Source organism: Argiope bruennichi, chromosome 4 (assembly GCF_947563725.1).
Source record: "Argiope bruennichi chromosome 4, qqArgBrue1.1, whole genome shotgun sequence".
Classification (NCBI taxonomy): domain Eukaryota; kingdom Metazoa; phylum Arthropoda; class Arachnida; order Araneae; family Araneidae; genus Argiope; species Argiope bruennichi.
In genome coordinates, this window is record NC_079154.1 from 92,168,835 (window position 1) to 92,181,706 (window position 12,872).

General features: G+C 28.0%; 1 protein-coding gene across 3 annotated transcripts in view; it reads right to left on the bottom strand.

Annotated features, from left to right (window-relative positions):
• LOC129965805 (paired box protein Pax-6-like) overlaps positions 1–11,821 on the bottom strand; it is a 94,520-nt gene extending 82,699 nt beyond the window's left edge. For all 3 annotated transcript variants that reach the window (XM_056080006.1, XM_056080007.1, XM_056080005.1), the window contains exon 1: positions 11,477–11,821. The gene's annotated coding sequence lies outside the window, so the exon portion shown is untranslated. The remainder of the gene's footprint in view (positions 1–11,476) is intronic.
• Between the last annotated feature and the right edge of the window lie 1,051 nt (positions 11,822–12,872).

The window sequence follows — 12,872 nt, forward strand, 5'->3', positions numbered from 1 at the left end:
TTCCACAATCTATGCAAGGTAAATGCGGTATTGTCAGTAGAAAATAATGCAGATGTATTAGTCTGCCGTAGGAAATGTTGTGATGGTAGTGATTAGAAGAAAAAAAAAAATATTTATATAATCAAGTGCAAATTCTTGTATACAAGCATCAGCTAGCAGTGCAATCAATTCAAATTCTAAAGTCGCTAGTAAGACATAGGCTTTGGTACAAATGTGCGCTTGTGAATATCGTTAAGAAGATATTATCAAGCTTAAGTAAAATTTCTGAAAAACTCTTTTTTATATTTTTTTTGAAGAAAATATATGTATATATTGCAAAGATCTGTTCTAAATTAGTAAAAATAACAGAATGGATTAAATCATTATTTTAAGAATTACAGGTGATGTAGTTTTTCAGTAAGATTTTAAAAAGAAGTGTTTTTATGCCTAGACACACACAAACTCACTTACACGCACGCACACATATATATAAAGAGAGAGAGAGAATTATCTGTAAAGAGAAAATAGGTTTTCTTTAAAATATTTATAGTTTATTATTTATTGCAGATAAGTAAATATTTATTTACAATAAACAAAAAATCCAATTAAAACCATTTCTCAAAAAAAAAAAAAAAGGCATTTATATTTATATTTTTGTCAAATTGTTCGTTCGATTTTTATAAATGTATAATAGCTTATTTTTACACATTCATTAGTGATGAACAGTATAACGAAAAGAAAATGGATTGATTTAAAGATGTAAACAAATTATGGTTGTTATTTATATAGAAATAATTTAAATAAAGGTTTGATTACAAAATTTTCATTGATATCAGATTATGTATGACAGAGATACCGAAAACTTCAAATATCTCCTTATTGCAGAATCATTTCTCGTTTAAGAAAATTATTTAAAGTTTTCTTTGTGTTCTATAATTTCATACAAAATAATGCCATTAAATACGTATTCTTTTATCTTAAATAATCAATTATTTTGAAAATCTGCGCTGTGCGGCATTTATTTTGTCATTGAAATAATTAATTTTCTATTTTTTTTTTTTTTTTTTGTATTTACACGGAAAATCTAAAATATTCCATTAATAATCTAATATTTTATAATGCTTTTCACAGATATTTATAAATTACTTATCAAATTTTTAACAGCTTTTAACTTGCAAAATTATGTTTTTACAAACCGGATGCTTTTATCATTTTATAGATCATTGACTTTTTGAATTCGAACAACTCAAAATTGTGTTTCTATTTTCGTCGAATTAAAAAATTCCAATATTCCAATGGGTCAACGCATCTTATTTTATATAAAATATTTTTTTTTATTTTTATTTTGAAGAGAGAATTTTAAACTGATAATAATATCTTTCAAGAGCAAAATTTTTGAAACGGATTTTGACGTTTCCAATCTAATCAAAGTGTTAAGAATTTTCGATTGACTGATTTTATGAAATAATTGGTTAATAAAAACCTTGTGAAGTCAACTTTTGTTAGTATAAAATATACGCGTTCAAATCATGTGTTAATGAAAAAGAAAAGGTGTCATTTACAATTCAAGGAGGAGTTTAATAAATGCATAGTAATTTTTTTTCAATTGCTGAATAATTTATAAACTTTTGTTTTAAATGAAAAATTATTTAACCATATTAATACATAAAAATTCATTTTCAAATCAACACACACTTGCTGTCAGTTTAAATTTTTATCTCTAATGTGTTGAACATCTTTCCGCAAACATTTTCGTCCTTTCTTGATTAACTCGTCAAGTTCAGTAACTTAAAACATCGTAATGATTGAATCGGAAGGTGAGAGTACAAACAATTGACTTCTGGAATCCTTGAGAGGTTACAAAATAAGAGGAAATGTGCACAAGTCAGACCAGTTTCAGGGTTGAAAGCGTGTCTGGCCAATCTCCGAAACTGGTTGAAACCGATATTGCAGTCAAGTCAGAATAAAGAATGCTATCATTTTACGGCATTTAGGCGGAGATCTCAATCGTCTCAAGGACAGGGACTGACTTTTTCTTCTTGATTTTACTAAGTTTTCACTCGTATAAAGTTTAGTTTAAAAAAAAAAAGAAAGAAAGAAGAAACTTCCCCCCTCCATGCACAAAAAAGACAACAAAAGGACAAAGAAAATTAAACTTCTGAAGAATGATTCATCATCTTTCCCGTCGTTGTTAGGGTTCGAATAGTTTTCATAGGTCATCTGTGCGCAGAAAATATGACAATATTATTTCCTAAATTTCATGCGAAACATCTCTTTAATCCTTTTTTATTCCGAGTTAACCAACGAGTCTGACCCACCAAAAGATGCATCAATTTCGCAATATTATTAGATTAACACTTACATTCATTTTTAGAAATTATAATAAACCTGTAATTATATTTCTGAGCTTTCTAATGTATCCCTACTCTCTCTCAAGGTATAATTAATATATATATATATATATATATATATATATATATATATATAATTAGGTATCTTATTATTTTTCAGAGTATAAAAGATTTAAAAATTTTTATGCTGAAACTTAAATTTATGTTCCCATTTAAAATAACTGTTAAAGAATTTCGATTCTCAGTTTAAATTTTTAAAATTATAATAAGATAGTGTAATTGTAATGATACAAAACGCAAGTGAAGCATATTATTATTTGTATATATAAATGTCTTCATTTTTTATTTAGAAATTTTTTTTTCTCTCCTTTGATGCAATTTTATATGATTTTATCTTTTGCATTACGTTGACAGTGATATCTGGTTCTTTTATTCTAAAAAAAGCATAATCAGACGGCAGACAAAATGCGATTAGCAAGAGGAACACAACTATAAAAGGAAAAATATAATTATATAATACAATTATATATCAGGACTATGGTTCGACTCTTAATCAGTTAGCCTTTATAATTTATTACATGCAATTTTAATCAGTATTTGGAATCGAATATTTCTATTCCAATTCTAACTCCATATTTTTTCTTTACATAATTTTTAAAAATAAATTTTAGAATTTTGAATGATAAAAATCAATTTTTTTTAGTTATATCCACGCACACACGCACACACACACGCGCGCGCACGCACGCACACACACACACACACACACATACATGTACATATACAATGATTTAAAAAAGTATTGGGGCACCATGCAAACTCATTTCAATGCTTTATTTAAAAGCTACATATTTTTATTATAAATACTTTAAAAACCAGATATTAGGCATGAGCATTGCAATTTTGAAGGAGTACATCATTCGCGCAGCATTTAATGCATCATTTCATGAAATGTATATTTTTGCAATAAATACTGCTTTCGTAAATTAAAAATATATGACATGAGAATTGCACTTTGAATAAAAACTTATTTACAGAGCATTTAATGCATCTTTTCTTGAGAGCACATTTTTTTATAACGAACGGCATAAAAGCAAAAGATTAGTGATTAAATCCTTCATATACAATGACGTGTCTGACATGCGTATCGTATTACTGAATTTTTAATTTTAAGTCTGCAATTAAGGGACAAAATTAAATATTTAAAAAAGCAAAAATCACTTAGAAACGCTTCAATATCTCAAATGCTCCTTATATTATTATTATCCAAGTAACAATAAATATCCGAAATAGGATGTGCCATACGAATGTCAAGGGATTAAAGAAATAGTAAAGTACTTTAGTAAGTAATAGTACTTTAATTTCCATTAAAGGCAATTTCTAAGCTTTACACGCAAAAAATATTATTATTATAAAAAATTGCTAATTTATCCTCTTAATAATATCCTTTTAATTGTTACTGATATCTAGCTGAATCATATTGATTTGATTTTAAATTATACTGATCATAAATTACATACACATTCTACTTTTAATTATCATTAATAAAGTAGAAAGATAATAACTAGGCAACAAATAAAAATTAACATGAAATCTACATCTGATCATCTACGCTTATCTCTACCCCATATCGCTTTATGCTGTCAGCGCTGACCGTGCAGCTGACAGGGGTTCTGAACGCGACATCTGGCATGGATTTTTCAGCCCGTTTCGAACAAGACAACCGAATCAACCCCAAATATCCCCCCCCCCCACACGTGGGTCGGACGCTTATAAATAAAATAAAAACCCCAGAACGAGTCCGCGAGGGCACGCCGAAAGGGGTCTGCGTGAATTGAGTTGTAATTGGGTGACAATTGAGACGAATCTGCCCGATGCTATGTTCCCACTCTCATTTGAATACAACACGAGGAGAGACTATTATCGTATCAGACTAATGATTTTCGTTAAGGGAGGTGTCCCTAGAGTGTAGAGTGATACCTGATTGTATTAGCAAAGGGGGAGGCGCCTCTTAAGGGGTGTAAAGCGATGGGGTGGATCTGGTCAATTTTCGGCACCGCTTTGATACACGGTGCACGAAAAACCGACTTAATTCTAACAAAGGAAGAGGATATCCATGGAAGCAATGTCCATGAAATTGTAACACTGGATTAGATTGTATTGAATTAGGTTTTTTCGTTGTTTTATTGGAAAGCTTTGAGATAGAACAAATCTATACTTGCTTTATTATGAAGTATGAAACATCAACAGAAAATGAAAATTTTCTTCATTTAAAGCTTATTATTAATGTATAGTTGATATAGAGAAAGTTATAACTTTTTTTATTTGCAAAATAATTTTTGTAAGATTTCTTTTACCAACAGCCAGTTTAAATTAAAATCACGAAGAACAGTTATATCTAAGAATCTTTATTGTTTTGAAAGTATATCGCCCATACCTTTAAAAAAATACCATACATATTTTATAGAGAGGAAAATCGAAAAAGAATATAAGAATCAGACTTCAAACAAATAATAAACTTCAAACAATACTTAAAATTAGATTTAAATGGAATAGACTACTTTCAAGCTTAACAAGACATTTAAAGTAGAATTTTTTTTATAATTTTGAAATTTATTTGTATTTAGAATTTCTGGTCCTACTAGCCAGTTTGCCTAATTTCTGTGTAAAAATCATATACCAAAACAAAATCAGAAATTCGTAATATTTACTTTTTATAAAAACTACAAGTATAATTTTAATTGGGTACTTGCTTTTTATTAGTATTATTTGTATTATTACAATTACAGGTATTTGTGGCTTCACCCACTTCACTTCATTTCGATGTAAAAATCATATACCAACTCAAAAGAAAAACTCTCATAATTCCCTCTTTTTAAAAATATTTTCATAAACATATCACATTTTCTCTGAAATTACAACTATTTCTCCCAAAATGCTTTAATGTCTATATTTTATATTGCGCACCATTAAGATTTAAAAACATCTGAATTTGATACATAAGCTGATTTAAAAAAAAAAGGATGATAAATAAAGCTACTAATATTTTACGCTTTAAAGCTACTAATATTTTTTTATGTGTAGAGGTAAAAAAATGAAATTTGCACGTGATTTTAGAAATCTGTCATTAAACTGCTTACACTCCTAATAAATATCTTTGGTAAACAACTAAAGCCGAGCAAATAAAAAGAAAAAGAAGAATGAATTAATATGTTCTTGTTTTTTTAAAATGCCACCTCTGTCAAAGTAAAACAATGCAAGCTGTCAATGTAAAACAAATGATGTAAGCAATTATTTTTTCTATTGAAAAAAAAAAAAAAAACTCTTTCTTTTTGACCTGGTCATTTTTAGATGTACACAGACGTAAAAATTACTTCAATTTTTTCTTTCTTTTTCTTTAAAAAGATTTGTCTAAGGGTTATGGTGACATGCCAGAGATATATAACCATATTAATGCTGGTCTGTTATAGTAATTGAAAATGCACAATTGATGAAAGTGATGCGTCTGAGCATCTTCATAGCAATATCATTCTACTCGCTTACATACTATCTACATTAATACTTATAATATAGAAACTGATGATTACTGGTTAATATTAATGCAAATTTCATTGCTTGTTCACAAAATTTATTAAGTGGAAATTTGATAAACATGTATACGGCAGTGGAAACAAATGATTGCTCTTCTCAGTTTTAAATTACAATAAAAGATTTTTACAATTTTCTCCTTTAAACTAAAGAACGTTTGAAGAGTTTCTTAACATTCTTTATTCATTAATGCTTTGAAAGTTTTATCAGGAATAAACTCTTTCATAATTTCATTTAATGTAGATTAAATTATTATTCAGTTGTTTAGCAGAATTTATGGAATGTTTATGTTATTTTAGAAGGATGTAAAAAATTAGTTAATTGGTCCCGAAATTTAGTTTTTTAAAAGGAGGGAAAAAAAGTCATTCCTAATGTTAGCAATTTTTCAGTAGTGCATGAAGAAACTTAGTTGCGATTATACCTTTAAGATGGCGCCACATTACCACTTCTAATTTTTTTTCGGCTTTTCTCCCTTTTCGGTTGGAAAAAAGTCGACGATTTTCAATCTCAAGATTTCATATGCTACGTACAAAAGTGTTTACAGTTAATACAATAAAGGAATTTTTATTTCTTAACTCATTAGGGTTAACTTCTTGCAATTTTCTGGTTTTTAATAGCTTTTAAACTACATTATCTTTTAAATAAAAGAAAGAGCTTTAACGATATATTCAAAATTCCACATATTTATAAAGGAACCGCATTATAGGCTCTTTATGAATATTGAATATTAAAAACCGATAAATAATTTTTTGAATATTTTGCTAAATAATAAATAAAGTTAATCAAGGTGGTTACATTTATGCAATATTTTCAGTCTATTTTCTTTAGCATTGTGAAATAAAGATTACCTTTTTTGGCTTCCGCATGAATAAAAGTAGAGACCGAAAATTATTTGAATATGCATTATAAATTCCATGCAGCTGGTGTTTTATTACAATAATTCAATAACTAGGATATGAAAAAGTAATAATTGTTAACAAGTTACGTACAATATAAGTTATAGTTTTGCCAATGCTAAAATTATTATATTATTTAATTCAGGTAAATATATATATATATATATATATTAGTCTTTCGGTTCTTTAATGATAATTTGGCTTCGAATATGAGGTCAGGCGGTGAACCAGTAGCAATTTAAATAGATAATTTATTGAATGAATGTTTAGCTTCTAATTATCATGCTATGCAATCTATTTATAAAAAGTAATTTCGGTTGAAAAATTCCTTCTGAAATTCGCTATTGAGATATATTCTCCGTTATAAACAATGACTTATTTAAAATTATAGCATTGAAAGTACTTTTGCACTATTTTTCAAACAAAAACACTCTAATCAATGAAAATAGAAGAATGTCTCTTTTAGTTAACATGCATTAAAAAATTAAAGAAAGAAAAAGGAGGGTAAAACAGTAAACAAAAAATATTATTCAGAAAAAAAGAAAGTATACAAAAAAAAAAATCATTGATTTTCTGAAATTACCTGCATTGAATTCTAAATAACATGTAATAATTTTCTTCAAAAGATTTCAGTTTTAATCACTATTTCTTTCTTTGTTTCCTTTTTTAATAAAATCTGCTAGAACTATTTCCTTCAAGGAGATTTGTATTATCTAACATTTGATTATCTTTTGAATTGACAATTAGGAAAAAAATTATCGTTAGAAAAAAAGTGTAAATTTTAGTGATTTTAGAACATATATTTAAGAACAAATATATAATAAAAGCATTCTACAACATTAAAAGAGAAGGCGAGGAAATATTTTAGAATTATTTTAGAATAGAAATGGAATTATTTAATTTAAGAATATTTTATATAATATATTTTTATGACTTATCAGCATATGTATGTGAAAGCTACGTAATCTGGAAAGTTGTAATACAATATTTTTTAATCAAAATTTCTTTTATATTTAATATTTTGAAAGAGTTCGAGTGGGTAATTTGAATTTCACTGAACGAATTAAATTCAGCTTGTAATTTGAATTACTCTTCTAAATTTCATTTTCCCTCTCTTTTACTTTGTAATTCGTCAATAATTGCGTCTGATGTTTAAATAAAAAACTGCTCAAAGTACGAATGCCACTTCTTTGTCACTCTTAATGAGAATGAGCAGCCTTTGCTAATCCGTACATTAAACAAAAATTATTTTCATAAAAAAATTTCATTTTTTTGAACAAATAAACTTCAAAAATAAATCGCATAAAATTAAATTTCTTAACGTTTTTGCTTTTTATTTCATACATATTTTTACACATGCATTTTATTTTTATTTTAAAGAATCTACAATATGTGTATTTTCCAAAATGGGGGAAAAACATTTCTTTTACTCATAAGGCATATTTTCCGAATGTTGACTAAGATTTCAATACATAAAAGCGAGCTGCTCCATTTAATTTTTACTCAGAATTTCCCTCCAAGATATCGCACACAAGCCAACGATAAATAATTTGGCAGACGTTTTTCCCCGACCATGATGTTTAATTTATCGATTTGCTTTTCGAGCGAATCCAGCAGCATCTTGTTGAGCATGCATCGCGAGTCCTCCCCCCATTGTATATGCGGCTTTCCCCACTGATTCATTGCTCGAAGAATCAGGAGGAGTGAGTTGGGAGGGTAATCAGAATCAGACGCTGGGGATCTCCTTTTTTTTTTTCCTTGGGTAATCTCATCTTCTAGGGAATCCCGCGTCGTAATTCATGTATACTCCTCCATTTAATAGTAAATTCTTCGTTTTTCCCTCTGTTTTTGATATGCTCAATGGGGAATGATGTTTGCTTTGCTTTGCAAAAATGGAAAATAAAAACAATGCTTATATCAATATATGGTTTATATCACAATTGTTTATGTAAATTAATGAGCGTTGATGATAGCTACGATTAAATTATATGTAACAGTTATGGTGGAAATTATCGTAGAATCAGAATGTTTGGGAAGAAATTGAATTGCTTGTTTTGGCACTAAAATCGCACATTGAATTTGAAATATTCAATGAAATATATCTTTACAATAAAAGTTTTTAATATTTCACAAAGTGTTCAGTAAGTCTGTATGACATATATAACATGTTCAATAAATATTTATAACATGAAAAGAATGATGACAGAAATATGCATATAAATTTAACACTAAAAATAGCATTCAATGAAATCATTTAACGAATTATCGTAAATAGATATGAATGCTCAAGATTTTAGTTTCTATTTTATGCATCTTCCTTATTTTGAATAATAAATAGTACGTGGATGAATGTAAATATTGAAATTAATTAATTAATTAATTATTATTGTAATTTTTTAAATTTCAAATTTTCTTGGAACAGATTTCTATTATTTTATATAAATCCTGCCAAAATTACCTAAATCTGTTGCCTATTTGTAACATAACACTAACATAGTTCATAGTTAACTTTCGTTATAAATGCATTTTTCTAACAATTGAAATTGTTATATATTTTTTAAAGACTTTTTATTTTATACTACAGGATGCGATTCTTTTTCCCCTTCTCCTTCCCCCCCCTTCTTCCAGAAAAAACTTTTTGATGCATTTTTATTTTGCAAATGCATCAAAACTTTTTGATACTTATTTATTGACGCATTTTTCAACTAAGCTATGGGTTTTAAATTAAAACCGAAAAAAAAAAAAACCTTCATGAGAACTATTTTATTTTTTTATAACTTTGCAATAGATAATAAATGGATACAATTCTTTTTCCTCTCGTCCTGCCCTTCTCTCAAGATAAAACATTTTGATACATTTTTATTTTGTATATGCATCAAACATTTTTATTTTACATATGCAAATTTTGATACTTATTTATTGATATATTTTTCAATAGTACTTTTATATTTATTAAATGATTGATTAAATTAAAGAATCTATTTAGATTCTAGATTTAATTGTAGACAAAATCTAATTTGTAAATATCAATAATCAATTCAATTGATGTTTTTCAACTAAGCTATAGTTTATACGTTAAAATTAAAAAAAGCTTTTCCAACATTGTTTTAATTTTTAAAAAATTAAACCATGGCAAATATCTTAGATCTCGCAAAAATATATTTAATTCCCTATTTTAGAATCTACTAGATAAAACAAATCAGTGTGAAATTGATTTCAGAATCAAAATTTCTTAGCACCCAAAATCTAACCTCAAGTAACATAAGTTTTATATTTTTAGAACGATTTCGAATTATATAATCTTAATTTTTTTTTCTTAATAGCTGTTGAAAAACTCGATAGTGATTTTTAAAACTTTTTTTAATTAAATAAATTGAAATTTCTGTATTATGCTCTCTTTGTATGAAATGCTTTTCAATTTCCGTTAAAAAGTAAATTTAAAAAATAATTTAATATAGGTATTTTAAATATACTTAATAAATAAAATACTGAATTATATAGGTATCTTAAATACATCAATATTCGCAGATTTATAAATAGTCAAATCATGAAATAACAGTATAAATGTAGAAATTTTAAAACAGTGTTGCTTTTTCTCGTTTAAACTGCCATTTTATCATATGATAGCGTTTCATTTTTTTCAATTATAAGTAGCATTTTAATAAATTGAACCTTTTTCAAAATTTAAATATTATTTAAAAAGTATGCATCAATTCTACGCGAAAGAAAAGTAATTACAAAGTATGAGTCATTATTTAAGGTATACAATACAATATACAATAATACAATTTTAAAACATAATTTCTTAAGAGTTAATTCCAAACAACAATTGCTTTTTTGAATGTAATAGCCACATAAAATAATTTTGATAGCGCTTCTAAAATTTGAATAAAAGTAAGTAACTTAAATTATTTATTCTTTAGGTATACTAACCATAGTTAAGAAGAGCTACCAAAATGGAAATACTCATTGAAAGATAAATATATTAACTATCACAATCTGTATTAGTATGAAATAATAATAATATATATATTAGGCTGATTATATTTTCAAAATTCATAGCAAAATTTTTATAACGAAAAATTATATTAAATCTGTTTTATTAAAACTTTAAAGGCGATGAAAGAATTAGGGAATCTCATTTATGAATTTTAAATTTTACTAAAACATGTTACCGGGAATGGGGTTTTAAATTTTTTGGCTTTGATTTTTAATTGAATTTTTTAACTAAAATAAATTTACAAAGAAATATATTCTAATTAAAAGAATAGTGATATTGATAGAAAACCCCTTTATTATGATTGCAGATTATCATTATTACTGATATGCATAGCATCGTTTCCGAAACATTTCTCATATAATTTTTCCTAGGTGTAATATATATGTACAAATTAGGATTACTGTTTTTTTGCTACAAAGTAACAATAACTTGCGCTACTACATAAGAATGTATTCAAATAAAGCATGTTGCTCAAAAATAATCTTCTCTCCCTTCGAACTCGTAGATACTCAACAAGCGCAAAAGTACACACGTGGTTCAACATCTGTAAGTTCATCAAGTTGGAGATAAAAAGTGTCTCCAATGAACCGCTGTAAAAGAGGGAGAAAAAAGAAGTGAAAAAAAAAATACAACGAGGTTGATGGAAAAAGTGTTCCACTTACCGCAGGAAACAAGAAGAGCCGAAGTAGCGTTAATGTGAAATGAGCGGAAGTCCAGCTCCAACTGTCACTTTGGTTGAACCCTAAAATCTATGACAGGGGCAGAAGAGTCACTAGAGCACAACAAAACCACAAGAACGTACGACTGACACTAGAAGCACCCAACTACTAGTAAAACTCTCCCTGTTTCAAAGAAAGCGTGGCAACGAAAACGACGCCCGCCGCTCGTCCGGCTGCATGGCCAATAAGCTGCCAGGTGACCGTGACGTCACGCCACTGCGTGTGCAATCAGATGTTCCGAGTGAGTGCACAATCTGATTAGCAGCCGCGTCCAATCGGGATCGGAGCTCCGCCTCTCCTGACCACGCCTTTCTCATCCACCCACTGTTCAAATTGAACTAGACTGCCATCTATCAGGAGCGAAACGCACTTGGGGAAGAAAGTTGTCAAATGAAGGATGCTTTTATTGTTGTTTCGCTTTCTTTTTTCTTTTCACTTATGGGTAATTTTGATGATGATCTGGGTCGCATCCACGTGGCTAACACGCGATTTGTGTCGTTTCTGCCACTCGATTTGTTGATTTATATGAAGATGTTCTTGTTTAAATACGATGGTTTCTGTTTCACCGTATCTTTAATATTGTTAACAAAATGTTTTGTTGTGCTTTAGAGTGTATTTAAGTTAAGGGATGAGTAAATGAAAGGTAATCACCACTATTGCTATTATTATTCGTGAATAAGATAATAATATGGAGTGAATAACTGAGATGCCTTAATCAGTGCTAAGAACAATTTGTGTTATTGTGATTTGAGGAATCGCCAGAATGAAATTCATTTCATCTGAAAGAACTCCGTTAGTGTTGGTGGAAAATTCGGAAGCCAGCCTACAAAGAATCGTCTTTGCAATTGGCGCACAGCGATTCTAATAGCCTAATGTATCCGCTCAGTTGGATGTGGACGATGATAGTTTGCCAACAAAAATCAAACATCTTTGCGCTGATATTGTTTGAAAGTTTAGAAAGTGCGGTACCAGCTCAAGTGTTGTTTAAAAGCTTAAAGAGAGCAGTACCAGAACAGGTATTGATTTTTGGACCAAGATACTAAAATGTGTAACCTTCCCGTGAAATCTTTGAGTAGATTTTAAAAGAATTATATCAAACAATGTGCAGCTTTTGTTATGCGTATAAAACTGATCGAATAAAGGTTTTTTTTTTTTTTTTTTTTTTTTTTTTGTAATGAAGACTAGTTACAAAGAAATACAATAATGGCACTTTTGCTAGATTATAGTAATTTTGTGTTTGAGAATAGAAAGATAAAACGGATTAAAATATAAACAATAAAATTCTGGGAAAGGACATTTAAAATAAATATAATTAAAATTTTTCAATTTGATTTTTAAA